The sequence below is a fragment of the Equus przewalskii genome, chromosome 1, assembly GCF_037783145.1.
Source record: "Equus przewalskii isolate Varuska chromosome 1, EquPr2, whole genome shotgun sequence".
NCBI lineage: Eukaryota > Metazoa > Chordata > Mammalia > Perissodactyla > Equidae > Equus > Equus przewalskii.
Genome location: NC_091831.1, coordinates 182,693,384 through 182,709,419, shown reverse-complemented (window position 1 = coordinate 182,709,419; position 16,036 = coordinate 182,693,384). Strand labels below are relative to the sequence as shown.

General features: G+C 40.0%; 1 long non-coding RNA gene across 1 annotated transcript in view; it reads left to right on the top strand.

Annotated features, from left to right (window-relative positions):
• The first annotated feature begins 3,166 nt into the window (after positions 1-3,166).
• The window catches only part of LOC139084877 (uncharacterized), a 29,558-nt gene continuing 16,688 nt past the window's right edge, over positions 3,167-16,036 (top strand). Inside the window, exon 1 of the long non-coding RNA XR_011542764.1 lies at positions 3,167-6,014. This is a non-coding gene — a long non-coding RNA (uncharacterized lncRNA). The remainder of the gene's footprint in view (positions 6,015-16,036) is intronic.

The following is a 16,036-nucleotide window of genomic DNA, read 5'->3' as shown; positions in this document are numbered from 1 at the left end:
TTCCGAGTTCCTGGTAGTGGAGAGGACTTGTTATTGATGGGCCTCAGGCGGAGGGCAGACAGAGTTCCAGGAGAGCCTGCAGATTCCCAGAAGGGGAGGCATTGCGGGCCAAGTCTTCATGGAGAGGGGCCAGCAACAGAAGAAAGAAGAAATGGCTGTTTGAAGGAGGGTTCAGAGAGAATTTCTGGCTGTGTTTTAAGACTTGGCGTATACAGTGGAGTCCTGGCAAAGCTGAGAGGAAGAACACAGAAGCAAGTCTTGTGTGAATGTTAGGGAAAAGGAAAGAGCGTGTGGTTAAGGACAAAGAGAACGATTTTTGCCCACTGAGGTCACTTGAATTCTCAAGGCTGAGAAGCAGTGTATCCACTAAATGCATGATATGTTGATCTGTAGTATATTTGGACTATTTAATTACTCATAACTTTCTAACTCCTTAGCCTGTTTTCTGCTTATCTCTTTAACAAGGCGTTTATCACCTCCATGTTACATACCCATCTGTGTGCAGTCAGTCCTTCCACTAGTTGAATAAGGGCAGGGACATTTTTGGTTTCATTTGTTTACGTGTGAAGAATGGTACCTGACACGTGGTGGATACTGAAATAAATGCGTTCATAGGTGATGGTTAATGCTGGCCCTGGAAGTTCCGTGTTCCCAGGGGTCTGGGAAAGGACTGGGGGAGGGGCAGAAAAATGTGGTGTTAGGGCTGTGGTGGTTTAAAAAGGTACCCACAAATTATTTGATACTCCTCCCTTTAAAATGCGGAACCTGGTTACTCTCCCCTTGAGTCTGGGCTGTCCTTGGTGACTCACCTCTAATGAATGGACTGTGGCAGAACTGACCAGTGTGACTTCTGAGTCAGCACCGTAGAAGACGTTGAGGGTCTTTCCTGTTCTCTCTCTGTTTACTCACCCTGCAGGAAGCCACCTGACATGTTCTGAGGCTACTCAAGCAGCCCTGTGGAGGCGCCCAGGTGGCAAGGAACTGTTGTTCTGGCCAAGAATCAGAGAAGAACTGAGGCTCCTGCCAGCAACCACGCGACTGAGCTTAGAAGTGGATCCTCAGCTCCAGTCAAGCCATCAGCCACCACCGGCCTCCGCCAGCGGCCCCGCCTGCATCTTGTTTGCAACTTCATGAGAGACCTTGAGTGAAAACCACGCAGCTAAGGCACTTCCGAATTCCTGACCCTCAAAACTAAGCTAATAAATGTTTGTTGTTTATGTCACCAAGTTTGGGGGTAATGTGTTATGCAGTAACAGACAACTACTATAGGGAGGAATCCCACCCCCAGAAATAGTTCATAAAACTGTTACCCGGGAGATTAAAGAAAAATTGCATGGATGGAAATGTACATATCTCTTCCTACATATCTTTATTTCTGTTTACTATTTGTTCTCTTTTTTGGAGAAGACCATATTTTGCATTTTTATAACATCCTGCACGTTAAAAATGGCTAATAAATGACAAGTTTTACATTTCATGATGAAGTTCTCAGATAGGACAGAAGGCAGTTTCTATGTCAAGATGTCCTTCTCTTTTCCTACTTGGTGTCATTTGTGTAGATCAAGATTTGTCACATCTGGGGAGCGAAGAAACATGGCTGTGGGTGTGCATGTGTGTGCGCGCACGCATGTGGGTATGTGTGAAAGGGAATATTGTCTAACAACCATGTGATAGCTTCTGTTCAAACTCACATCACATATGCACAACTTGAAAATATGTACGAAAGCAAATTTAAACTGCTTCATGACAATTAGTATTTTTTCTTAAAAATTTGCTGAAAACATAGTTCTTAACCAAAGGGGATTTAATTAACTCCTGGCCAGAAAAATCTGGTGCAGAAATATGTTTTCTTTTAACTAACAAATAAGACATTTCAAAATTTGAATGCAGAGTGTTGAAGGATATTAGATATTGTTTATGGACTCAGAAAAGGATTTCTTTTAGATTTTTGCAGGAAAAGTGTACAATCCCTTTCTGAGAGCCTGGTATGCCATGATGCCTTTCTCAGCATTCAGAAATGGACAACGCTGAAGTCCCCTATCTTACACCTGGGAGGTGATGTTGCCTTTGGTGTCAGAGTAATTTGGGTCTCACCATGCACAAGTTATGTGACCTTGGGCTAATGACCTGGCTTTGTTGATGCCCAGCTTTCCCATCTGTAGCTCTCTCCCCTTCATTCACTCGAACAATTCAGAGGATGATTATGATGATGATGATATATGCACTGTATTTGAATCCAACTCACATCGAGATCAATTGTTAGCTTGGTACTTAAAAGTGACCTTCAACTTGGAAAGATGATTCTATTTCTACCCCCACCCCGAGTGAGGTTATCTACCGGGGCAAAAGAACATGCTTTCAATTATAGACCAATAATTCAATAATACAGACGTGACACGGAGAAAGGTTAAGTGGATGAACACATCCTTGGGGCTGGAGTTGGCCATTATCTGACTGTCGGCAGTGGATGGTATGAAGGGGCACAGCAGAGTTCCTTCCATCACGCTCTGCCAGTGTCAGGCCTGTGTTAGGGTGTGAATCCATGTAGGTTTAGTCACATAATTTCAAAGTTGTGGATAAATATGGATGATCCAGAAAAGTGTGTGTGTGTGTGTGTGTGTGTGTGTGTGTCTGTCTGTGTGTGCGCATGCGCGTGTGGGCCAGGATGGTGTGGCTCAGCAGAGGTGAGATGGGGGTGACTTAGTTATATCTGGTCAAGCCTGGCAAATCCAGATTTTCCAGACAGAAGCATGTTCTGTGCTTGCGACTTGCTCGTTAGTGAGATGAGGATTCTTCTCCCATCTGAAGGCTCTTCCTCTGATCAGATGGCAGTGTGATACAGACTTAGGAGATGGACTTGCCCTCAGTGGCTCTGGACTAGAGCAACGTGAAAAGTATTCAAATCGCACCAGCTAACAATTACCTATCACGTAACTGTGTGCCAAGCAATGTTGTTTTTTACATGGATTGTACACTTAATACCCCTCGCCTCTCCCCGCTCCACAACCATCTGAAGAGGGGGCGGCACTGGTAGCTACTCTTGGCATGATGGTAATTGCCCTGTGCTTCATTGTTTCATCGCACTGACCCCAATTACCTCACTGTGCACTAGCTGTTAGCATTCTAGAACTCTTCTTTCCCTTGAGTTTCTGCTGCTATTCACTTTGGAACACTTCCATCATCTATTTTCACCCCCCAAATAACTCCCTGTTGTTGAAGAAAGTCACTTAACTTTGATGACTCTATCTCACACGGAGGCAGTCATTCATTCATTCACCGTGCCTTGTTCTAGGCACCGGAGAGGGAGAAGAGAACACACAGACAAAAATCCCTGCCCAAGCTCCCATTTCTGGAGGGGCATGGATCATAAACAAGACAGCAAAGTCAAATATACAGCACAGCGGAGAGCCTAAGCCCTAAGGAGAAGAATGAAGTTGGGGCAGGAAGAGGGGTAGAGATGGCTGGAGAAGGAGGGGCCGTGGTAGGTGGACTGTCCCGGGAAGGCCTTACTGCGAAAGCTAAAGAGCTGGAGGAGGTGAAGAGCAGAGCATTGCTGTAGCCTTGGGGCGAGGCTGGGGGTGGTGGGGGCGAGGGGCAGGGGAGCCCTTGTGAATGAGCAGCGATGATTCTGTCCATCTCATTGGGACTCAGTGTCACTCTACAGAACTTTTCCAAATCCCTCTTTAAGCTCCTGCCAGGTCCTTGCCTTTGTGAGATGGAGATGCTTCCTCATTTACCTGGTTGGACTGCGGGCACAGAATCGATTTTGCTGATATTTGTTGAAAGCCAGTCAAACAGAACGATCCAATCATCCTGATCCCCAGGAGCTTATACTTTAGTGACCTCATATCCTAGCATCTTACCCCCTCTCCATTTTACTCTTTCTTCTTGAAAATGTCTCCACCTTTATCGATTCTTCCACCCCAGCTTTACTGAGGTATAATTGGCAAATAAAATTGTAAGATATTTAAAGTGCACAACGTATTGATTTGATATGCGCATGCTCTGTGAAAGGATTCCCCCGTGGAGTTAGTTACACATGTCACCTCACATCTTTACCCTTTACCTACTACTATGTGAAAGAAGTACATCACCATTTTCCATCCATTTGTGCTATTCATCCCAACTTGAGCATTCCCCTGAAACTTAGTGCTGTCAATAATTCCCTTTTTGTTTGCCGAATCTTTGATTTCCTGTTTCACTAGTTACTCACTTTCCCACTGCTTACAAACGTGTTGAGGACTCCCCACTCCTAAAACACCTTCTCTTGATTCTCCTTCCAATTTTAAGGACTTACTGCTCACTTTCCTTTCATTGACAGGCATCTCGAAAGATCCAACTGCATTGCTTCTGTCTCTTCACCACACTGTTTCCATAGTTTCAAATGGAAAATCAACACATGCGGTGTGTAATGAGAGAGAATAAATTGAAATTGGGAGTGTTCCAGAAAATCCAGGATTTGGGTTACCCTATTTCCCACCTGTGAACTGAGCCCACCCCCAATTTCACGAAAATGCTTCCTTAATAGTCCCCAATAGCCTTCTAGGATCAAATCCCAAATAATTTTATCTCATTGCCCTAGAACTCTTAGTAGAAATTTACAACTGGTGATGTTCTTTGTTGATATCCTTTCTTTCAGTAGGTGAGAGAACCACCTCAGTTATCTTCTCTTCCTCATTCTGTGGCTTCTTCATCTCTTTCACTGGCTTCTTCTGCTCTTTCTTATTCCACAAGAGTGCATATTCCTTAAGGTTCTATTCATGGACTTTTTCTCCCTTTCCACTTTTCTGCTTGATGGAGAAATCTAATCCAAGTCTTTAACTATTGTTTGATACCCAGATTTGCATCCTCAGCTCCCAGACTTTTCTTTAAACTCAGACCAACATTTCTAATTGCTGAACATTTCTACGACTTAAGTGTCTCCAGCTTGATGCATCTGAGGTTAAAGCGCTCTTTGCTGTGCCTTCCGGCAAACCAGCTCATCCTTATTTCTATTAGTGATGCCTCCATTTGCAGTCACCCAAGCTTGAGTCCTCAGAGGGATTTTGGGCTCCATTCTTTGTCGTCTCTCCGCAACCCATCTGTTGTCCTGACCGACTCATCGCCCCTCCCTGGGGTTCTTCTTTCAGTATCTTGCTTGTTTTCGTCACAATTTGTAAATCTTTTGTTTATGTGCTTGTGTGCTTATTTACTCCCTTACTGGAATGTGCATTTTGTGAGATTAGGGACAATAGCTACCTCTGTGGACATTGTGTCTCCAGCCCCCAGCACAGTGCCTGGTATGTGGTAGTTCTTGATAAGTGTCTGTTAGAAGAATGTGTGAATGAATGAATGAGTGGAATCTTGTTGATTGTTTCTCTGGAATGTCTCCAATTTCTCCGTTCCTTTGAATTGCCATCCCCATTGCTTTAGGTCAGCCCTTGTCACTGATTCCTGAGATTATTACAGTAGCGTCCTAAGTGGCCTCTGTCTTCATTCTTTCCCCTGAACTGTCCCTGCCCCAAATAACTACTAGAATTCCCTTCCTTTTTAAAAAAGCAAAGCTTCTCAAAAGACATTCTTGTAGGAAAAAAATTAGCCAACCCCTCCCAGCTGATCCGTAAAGCCCCTCTATACTTAGTGCCAACTTGCTTGTCCATCACTGTCCCTGTTTGTCTCCATTCATACCCCTGTAGGTCAAGAGCTTCATGGCACAGGACCAGTTATATAACTTCCATTTAACCTTGATCAAGAGTTATTATTCCTGGGAAAGGGACTTTGACAAATAGAGTCCAAAGGCTAAATGATCATTCTCAACTCTGTAGTTATGAGGAATTAGTAATACAAGTTAGAACTCCATATTTATATTCAAATACTCTTCTCTAGAAGCTATTTTACTAAGAATGGGAAGAGGAGGTATTGGGGGAATATGATTAAGACAACACTTAGGAGAATGTTGTGGATCTGGAGAGAGGGGCTATAAACAAAACTGCCAGAAGAAGACAAGTGTGTCTGCTTAACTCCATACGTAGCAGGTGAGAAGGGAGATCTCCGTGTTTGGGGAGGTTGGTTGCAACAAGTAAGACTCTGAAATTAACTTAATGTACACTTGGCTGATTCTTTTCCTTTCTGAAGCTGCAACTGTATAGCCATTTATGTTGTTTATAGTAAAGTCACCTGAATCTGGATGGAATTAGTGATTTGCCATATTGCTGATCAAACAGAGATGGTCCCACAATAGACGTAGAATAAACGTTTGTTGAATGAATAGATAAATCACCTGTCTAGGCAAAATGTGTGGCATAGCTAGTGGAGAAAGATAACGTAACCGGTGCATAGGTAACTCGTAATTCTAGGAGGGGAAGATTAAAAAATTCCAAGGGCATGGTAATATGGGGCCTTTGTAACTGATACTTAGAGATTGTAGGGTTATTGGATGAAGTAAACAGAGGGAAGACTGGCTGAACGGCAAGAGTTTGGAAGCATGTAGTCCTGGTTGGAATTCTGATCTGCCATTTACTTTCTCTATAGCCTTGGATTTTTGCTCCTCAGCTTTCTTAACTGCAACATGGGGATATCTGTCCTTGCAGGATTGTTATGAGTTTGAGACCAAAGTAAAACATCCAATTCAGTGCCTACTGCTGTGTATGTCCCCTATATCTGGTCCATAAATGGTAATTATTATTACTAGTATTTGGCTAAGGATTCTAGGTACCGTCTCCCTGGAAAGATTCAAGAAGAAAATAAGTCATTGGTGATATGCGTAGTTTAGCTATCCCTGGAGATAGTCCACATAATCTCTTATGATCCATCACAATTATTAAGTAGCATTTTATATGAAATACACAAACCAATTACAAATAATGTAGCACAATTATTGTTTTGGTGACTTTCTTGTTAAATTTGGAGACTTGGAATTAAATTGAGAGTAAAAATGTTGCCTGCCAAGTGGATCACACATAATTGAGTGAAACAGCATTGTCAGGATGGAAAGGGCCAGGGTAGCATTTCTGTTGTCACAGAAAAGCAGTGTGATGTGGAAGAGAGGTGCGTGCACAGACGACATCCTGTGGGATAACTTTCAATGGCCGTGGTTCAGTTTCACAAAGCTTTGATGTTACTGTCTGAGTTTCTTTCTCTCTCTCTCCATCGTAGTAGATTGTTGGAAGTATTTGCTTTCCCTTTATTCCAAAGAGGATTTGCTGAGTAAAGCTAAGGAATCTTGTGATCTACAATTTCAACTGCTTGGGAGACATTTTGAAATGTCTTTACAGAGTGTTGATTCCTAAAGTATCTAATGCACTTTACTGGTTAATAAATCACATTCACCTGAAGGGATCTACAAAGCCAGCATCCCTCTACAAAGGCTCCGAAGTTGCTTTGTTTATCTATCTCACCACTTTTCACTAAAAGGTAAATGGTATTTCACTGACTTCCCAGTAAAGGCACACTCTACAGATCACTTCTACACTAACGATAGAATTTTATATGTTTTACAGCAGAAACATATCAAGACCAATAGTTTTTTCTCTAACTGACATATGTTTTAAACCACAGAACACTTTAAAGATGTACATTCTCTGGATAATATGAATTAGCGAGGAAACATGAATTTCTATAGTATTCAGGATGTATGGAAGGGTGTCTACCCTATTTGTTTCTTAAAATATATTTTTCTTCCTCAATACATATCCCCTCCTTTTGTACTATTGCTTGAAGCTTGGAAGATGTGTCCTTTAGGAAATTATGATGAAAAACCCTGAATTTGTAGACTAGGTACGTTTCTGTACCAAAGCAGTCACCATAAATTATATGTGATTCTGGGAGTCAGAGTCCTTGATTATGATCCTGCTTCTCTTACTATTAGTTGCCTTTACCAAAGAAAATCACCTAGTTCATTTGTATTTCAGTTTTCTAATCCATACAATGGGGATAATGCTATGTTTGCTTATTCATCTGATGAAGCAAGGAATGAGGGCCACATTAGAAATTATTTGGAAATGCTCTGTAAAATTTAGGTATAACTAAATTAGTGGTGTTGTTATTATTTGTCTTAATTAGTTAAATTTCCCCCAGCTTTATTGAGATATAATTGACATTTAATATTGCGCAAATATAAGGTGCACAATGTGATGATTTGATATAGTACATTGTGAAATGATTGCCATAATAAGGTTAGTTAACACATCATCACCTTTGATAATTGCCATTTTTTTGTGCGTGGTGAGAACATTTAAGATCTACTCTCCCAGCAACTTTCAAGTATATCATACTGTCTTGTTACTTTATTCACCATGCTGTACATTGGATCCCCAAACTTAGTCATCTCATTCCTGGAGGTTTGTACCCTTTGACCAATAGCTCTCCATTTCCCCCACAGCACAGCTCCTGGTAACCAGTGTTCTACTCTCTGTTAATATGTTAGGTTTTTTTAGATTCTATGTGTAAGTGATACCATACAGTATTTGTCTTTCTCTGACTTATTTCATTTAGCATAATGCCCTTAAGTTTCTTCTGTGTTGTCACAAATGGCAGGATGTCCTTTTTTAAGACTGAATAATATTCATATATATGTGTGTGTGTGTGTGTGCGTGCATGCACGTGTGTGTGTATCACATTTTCTTTATCCATTCATCTGTTGGTGGGCACCTAGGTTGTTTCTACCTCTTGGCTATTGTGAATTAGGCTGCAACGAACCAGGGAGTATAGATATCTCTTGGAGATCCTGTTTTCATTTTCTTGGATCTATACCCAGAAGTGGAATTGCTGGATCATATGGTAGTTCTAATTTTAACTTTTGGAGGAACCTCCATACTATTTTCCATAGTGGCTCTACCAGTTTACATTCCAACCAGCAGTGGACAAGTGTTCCCTTATCTCCACATCCTCACCAGCACTTGTTATCTTTGGTCCTTTGATGATGGCTATTCTAAGAGGTGTGAGGTGATACTCATTGTGGTTTTGATTTGCATTTCTCTCATGATTAGCGATGTCGAGCACCTTTTCATGTACCTGCTTGCCATGTGTATGTACTCTTTGGAAAATGTCTATTCAGTTCCTCTGCCCAGCTTTTAATTGGGTTATTTGGGGTTTTTTTCCTATTGAGTTGTGTGAGTTCCTTATATATTTTGGAAATCAATCCTTTATCTGGTAAGTGGTTTTGCAAATATTTTCTCCCATTGTGAAGGTTTGTTTTTTTGATGGTTTCCTTTGCTGTGCAGAAGCTTTTTGTTTGATATAGTCCCATTTATTTATTTTTGCTTTTGTTGCTTGTGCTTTTTGTGTCATATCCAAAAAATCGTTGCCAAGACCAATGCCAAGATTTTGCCTTGTGTCTTCTTCTAGGAGTTTCATGGTTTCAGGTCTTATGTTCAAATCTTTAATCCATTTGGAATTAATTTTTGTGTCTTGTGTAAGGTAGAGGTCAAGTTTCATTCTTTTGCTTGTGGTTATCCAGTTTCGCAGCACCATTTACTGAAGAGACTATGCTTTCCGCATTGAGTATTCTTGGCTCCCTAGTAAAATATTACTTGACTGTTTATGCATGGACTTATTTCTGGGTATTGATTCTGTTCTATTGATCTATGTGTCTATTTTTATGCCAGTACCATACTGCTTTTATTACTATAGTTTCATAATAGAGTTTGAAACCAGGCAGTGGGGTGCTTCCAGATTTGTTCTTTCTCAAGATTGTTTTGGCTATTGAGAGTCTTTTATGGTTCCATATGAATTTTTTTTTTGAGGAAGTTTAGCCGTGAGCTAACTGCTGCCAATCCTCCTCTTTTTGCTGAGGAAGACTGGCCCTGAGCTAACATCTGTGCCCATCTTCCTCTGCTTTATATGTGGGACGCCTACCACAGCTTGGCTTGCCAAGCGGTGCCATGTCCGCCCCCGGGATCCTAACCGGCAAACCCCGGGCTGCCAAAGCAGAATGTGCACACTTAACTGCTGCGCCACTGGGCCAGCCCCTCCATATGAATTTTAGGATTGTTTTTTCTATCTCTGTGAAAAATGTCATTGAAATTTTGATAGAGATTACATTCAGTCTACAGACAGCTTTGGGTGGTTTGGACATTTTAACAATCTTTATTCTTCCAATTCATGAACATGGCATTTTTCCCCATTTATTTGTCTCTTCTTCAATTTCTGTCATCAATGTCTTATAGTTTTCAGTGTACAGACCTTTCACCTCCTTGGTTAAATATATTCCTAAATATTTTATTGTTTTTGATGCTATTGTATATGGGATTGTTTTCTTTATTTCTTTTCAGATACTTCATTGTTAGTGTACAGAAATGCATCTGATTTTTATATGTTGATTTTATTTCCTGCAACATTACTGAATTTATTAGTTTTAAGAGGTTTTTTTTTTGCTGAAGTTTCTGGGATTTTACATTTATAAGGTCATATCATCTGCAAATAGAGATCATTTTACTTCTTCCTTTCTAATTTGAATGTCTTTTATTTCTTTTTCTTGCCTAATTGCTCTGGCTATGATTTCCAGTACCGTGTTGAATAGAAGTGGTGGAAGTGGGCACCTTTGTTTTGTTCCTGTTTTAGAGGAAAAGCTTTCAACCTTTCAGTATTGAGTATAATGTTAGCTGTGGGTTTGTCATCTATGGCCTTTATTATGTTGAAGTATGTTCCTTCTATACCCAATTTGTTGAGATTTTTATCATGAAAGGATGTTGACTTTTGTCAAAAGCTCTTTCTGTATCTATTGAGATGATCCTATGATTTTTGTGTTTCATTCTATTAATGTGGTGTATCATTTATCGATTTGTGTATGTTGAACTATCCTTGCATCCCTAGAATAAATCCCATTTGATCATGGTGTATAATCTTTTTAAGGTGCTATTGAATTCAGTTTGCTAGTGTTTTGTTGAGAATTTTTGCATCTATATTCATCAGAGATATCGTCCTAAAGTTTTCTTTTCTTGTAGTGGCCTTGTCTGGCTTTGGTATCAATAATGCTGGCCTCATAAAACGAGTTTGGGAGTGTTCCTTCCCTGTCTATTTTTTTAAGAGTTTGAGAAGGATTGGCATTAATTCTTCCTTAAATATTTGGTAGAATTCACCATTGAAACCATCTGATCCTGCACTTTTCTTTGCTGGGAAATTTTTGATTACTGATTGAATCTCCTTATTTGTTAATGATCTTTTCAGATTTTCTGTTTCTTCATGATTCAGTCTTGGTAGGCTGCATGTTTCTAGGAATTTATCCATGTTTTCTAGGTTATCCATTCTATTGGGGTATAGTTGTTCATAGTAAATTTTTATGATTCTTTGTATTTCTGTGGTATCACTTGTAATGTCTCATTTTTCATTAGTGATTTTATTTATTTGAGGCCTCTCTCTTTTTTCATAGCTATTCTAGCTAAAGGTTTGTCTATTTTGTTTATCTTTTCAAAAAACCAGCTCTTAGTTTCACTGATCTTTTCTTTGTTTTTCTGGTCTCTATTTCATTTATTTCTTCTCTGATCTTTGTTATTTTCTTCCTTCTGCTAACTTTGGGCTTGGTTTGTTCTTCTTTTTCCAGTATTCGAGGTGCAAGGTTAGATGGTTTATTTGAAGTCTTTCTTTTTTCTTAATTTAGATGTTTAGCACTATAAACTTCCCTCTTAGAACTGCTTTTACAGCATCCCATAAGTTTTAGTATGTTTTGTTTTCATTTTCATTTGTTTCAAGATACTTTGTGATTTTCCTTTTGATTTCTTCTTTGATCCAATAGTTGTTCAGAGTATGTTGTTTAATTTCCACATTCTTACGAATTTTCCAGTTTTTCTCCTGTTATTGATGTCTAGTTTCAGATCACTGTGGCCTGAAAAGTACTTGCTATGATTTCAGTCTTCTTAAATTTGGTAAGACTTGTTTTTGACCTAACTTATGACCTATTCTGGAGAATGTTACATGGGCACTTGATGAGAAAGTATATTCTGCTGCTGTTGGATGGAATATCCTGTATATATCTGTTAGTTCCATTTGGCCTATAGTGTTATTCATGTCCACTGTTTTCTTATTTCTTTTCCATTAGGATGATCTATTCATTATTGAAAGCGAGATATTAAAGTCCCCTACTATTACTCTATTTCTGCCTATTTTTTTAGATCTGTTATTATTTCCTCAATATATTTAGATGCTCCAATGTTGAGTGCATATATATTTACAATTGTTATATCCTCATGATGAATCGACCCCTTTATCTTTAAATAATGACATTCCTTGTCTCTTGTTACAGTTTTTGACTTAAAATGTATTTTGTTTGATATAAATATAGCTACTCTTGCTCTCTTTTGGGTTCCATTTGCATGAAATATCTTTTTCTTTGCCCTCACTTTAAGCCTACGTGTGTCCTTAAAGCTGAAGTGAGTTTCTTGTAGGAAACATATAGTAGGGTCTTGTTTTTCTCTCCATTCAACCACTCTATGACTTTTGATTGGAGAATTTACTCCATTTACATTCAAAATAATAATTGAGAGGTAAGGACTTCCTAATGCCATCTTAATAGTTTTTTTTATGACTGTTTATAGTTCCTTTGTCCTTTTCCTCCTCTCTTGCTGTCTTCCTTTGTGAACTGATGACTTTCTGCAGTGGTATGCTTTGATTCCCTTCTCTTAATCCTTTGTGTATCTACTGTAGGTGTTTGCTTTGTGGTTACAATGAGGCTTATGCAAAACGTAGATATAACAGTGTATTTTACACTGATAACAACTTAAATTGCATACAAAAACTCTGCCCTTTACTTCTCCCACAACATTTTATGTGTTTGATGTCACAATTTACCTCTTTTTTATTGTGTATCAATTAACAAATTATTATAGTATAGTTATTTTTAATACTTTTGTCCTTTAACCTATATTCTAGGATCAAGTCATTAACACAGCACTATGTAATATTCTTAGAGTATTCTGAATTTGACTATATACCTATCTTTACCAGTTTTTATATTTTCATGTTACTAATTAGTGTTCTTTCATTTCAGCTTGAAGAACTCCTTTCAGCGTTTCTTGTAAGGCAGATCTAGTGGTGAGGAACTCCCTCAGTTTTTGTTTGTTTGGGAAAGTCTTTGTATGTCTTTAATTTCTGAAGGAAACTTTTCTGGGAAAAGTATTCTTGGTACACAGTTTTTTTCTTTCAGCGCCTTAAATATACAATCCCACTCTCTCCTGGACTGCAAGTTTCTATTGAGAAATCCACTGATAGATTTATGGGATTATTTTGTATATGAGGAAGTTTTTTCTTTTGCTGCTTTTAAAATTCTCTGCTTATATTTGATTTTAGACAATTGTATTATAATATGTCTTGGGGAAGATCATTTTGGGTTGAAATTTTGGGCTGACCTTAGCTTAGCTTCTGAACTCAGATGTTCAAATCTTTCTCTGGACTTGAGAAGTTTTCAGTCATTATTTGTTTAAATAAGCTTTCTGCCCCTTCTCCCTCTCTTCTGCTTCTGGGGCTTCTTTTAATGGTACCTCATATTTCATCTAGGCTCTCTCCTCTCTTTTTCCTTCTTTTCTCTTTGTTCTGCTCTGACTGGCTAATTTCAAATGATCTGTCTTCTACTTCACAGATTCTTTCTTCTTCTTGGTCTAGTCTTATATTAATGCTCTGTATTGCATTTTTAAATTTAATTCATTGTAGTCTTCAGCTCCAGAATTTTTATTTAGTTCTTTTATATGATTTCTATCTCTCTGTTCAATTTCTCATTTTGTTTGTGTATTGTTTTTCCTATTTCATTGAGCTGTCTTTCTGTGTTTCCTTCTAACTCACTGAGCTTACTTAAAACAATTACTCTGAATTCTTTATTGGGAAACTTGCAGATCTGCATTTCTTTGGGTGTGGTTGTTGGAAACTTATTGTGTCCTTCGGTGGTGACATGTTTCTTTGATGTTTTTGTGTTCCTTGAAGTCTTGCGTTGCTGTCTTTGCATTTGAAACAGTAGTCGCCTCCTCTAGCATTTACTGACTGGCTTCAGGGAAGAAACACCTTCCATCAGCCTTGTTAGGAATTCTGAAGCTTTCTCAGGCTTTTCCTATGATTATGACTGCTCCACATTCCTTATTCCCCCTGCGATAGAATTCTTAAGCTTGTATACCTTCTCTTGTTCTTGCAATGCCAGGCCAGGAGCTGATGGCTTCCCTTTTGCTTTCCCTAGGGTGGTGCTGAGTGCTGAAGTTTGAGTGGTTTCTCCCATGTCTGCAGGGTTGGGCCAGCTTTCTGTGCATTCCCACTAGATGTCTGCAAAAGCTCTCCCGCCTCATCATTGGGAGTGTGCATAGGAAACTGGTCATGGGATTGGGGGTTGTGTGGGTTGGGTATGTGGAGTGTTGGGGGTGCCCATGCACCAGATTGGGGAACCTGCAGGTGAGACATCCCCAGCGGCTTGTGGGCAGGTCTCCTGATGGAGTCTGTGAAGCACTTAGTAGGATTCACATATCTTTGATATGTTCTGTTCCTTTTTCTTCTTTTTTTGAGGAAGATTGGCCCTGAGCTAACATCTGTTGCCAATTTTCCTCTTTTTGCTCAGGAAGATTTTTGCTGAGCTAACATGTGTGCCAATCCTCCTCTACTCTGTATGTGGGATGCCTCCACAGTGTGGCTGGATGAGCAGCGTGTAGGTCTGCATCCAGGATCTGAACCTGCGAACCTCAGGCCACCAAAGCAGAGTGTGTGAACTTAACTACTATGCCACTAGGCTGGCCCCAATATGTTCTGTTCTGGCCCCTGGCTGCTGTCCTCCAAGCTGCTCCCTGTCCCCCAGGCCTGCAGTTCATGACTCAGTATTCTGGATGGGGTGAGGAAAGAAGGTGGTTTCTTTGATGTGTCGTGCTGTCAAAGAGAAGCTGGGCACTCACTTGTGTTTTCTCACTTTCCCCTGTGGGAGAAATTATGGGCCAAGAAGGTTTCTCTTGGTGCTGAGCTGTGCATCCTTGGGGGAGGGGTGATGAAGGGAAAGTGTAACTGTTCCTCTTACCCTCTTCAATGCTTCCAATACCACTTTTTTTTTTTTGGTGAGGAAGATTGGCCCTGAGCTAACATCTATTGCCGATCTTCCTCTTTTTGCCTGAGGAAGATGTTTCCTGAGCTAACATCTATGTCAATCTTTCTCTATTTTGTATGTGGGATGCCACCACAGTATGGCTTGATGAGTGCTGTGTAAGCCCACACCTGGGATCTGAACCTGCAAACCCCAGATCGCTGAAGCCGAGAGCACAAACTTACCCATTATGCCCCCTGGCCAGCCCCCAGTCTCACATTTGTTGGCTCCAGTGATGTGCTGGAACTTCTCTGTTGGACTCCTGAACTTCCGCAAAGGCTCTCTTGTCCATGGGTGATTGTCTAAATCAGTCTTATTTGGGATAAAGGCAATAGAAAACTCTTATTCTACCATGATGATGACGTCACTGTTTTAAATCTTAATTTAAATGCAACCTCTAGCTCTCTGTATATTAAAGAATGAGGAGCATTATATTACTAGTTAACAAAACCATTTTTAGTCCAATTAAAAGTGACGTGGAGCCTTGATTCTAAACTCCAATTTAGTTTTTGTTCCCCTTAATAGTGAGTAATGTGAAATTACATGAAATGAAAGAGTCTTGGATTTATTGGAATCAGATTTAGTTTTGCAAAATTGCATAGGGACTAAGGATATTCCTTTTGAGATCCAAAATTATTAAAATATCTTTGATGGATGGAAGTAGCCCCAACTCAGGTCAGCTGTAAGAAGGCACCAGCTCCTAAGGAAACACTCATAATGTAAAGGCTCTTCTGGTCAAATGACCTGGGATCTCTACTATGTCCTTGGGGGTTAAGGAGGAAGAATGGTTTCAGGTATGCTATGAGGCCAAGAATGTAAAGCTTTTTTATTACTAATCCAATTTACTGTGCGCACGCCCTGAGAAAACTGGCTGTGCATATTTGCAGTGAAGGATTATAACAGGGAAGGAATGGCCTCCTTCTGCAACTTGAGGAAACCTGCTGCCTGGGCAGAGTCCAAACCAGCAGCAAGTGGTAACAAGGAGGCAAGAATCTTAGCCCCAGCAGCAACTCTTCAGCT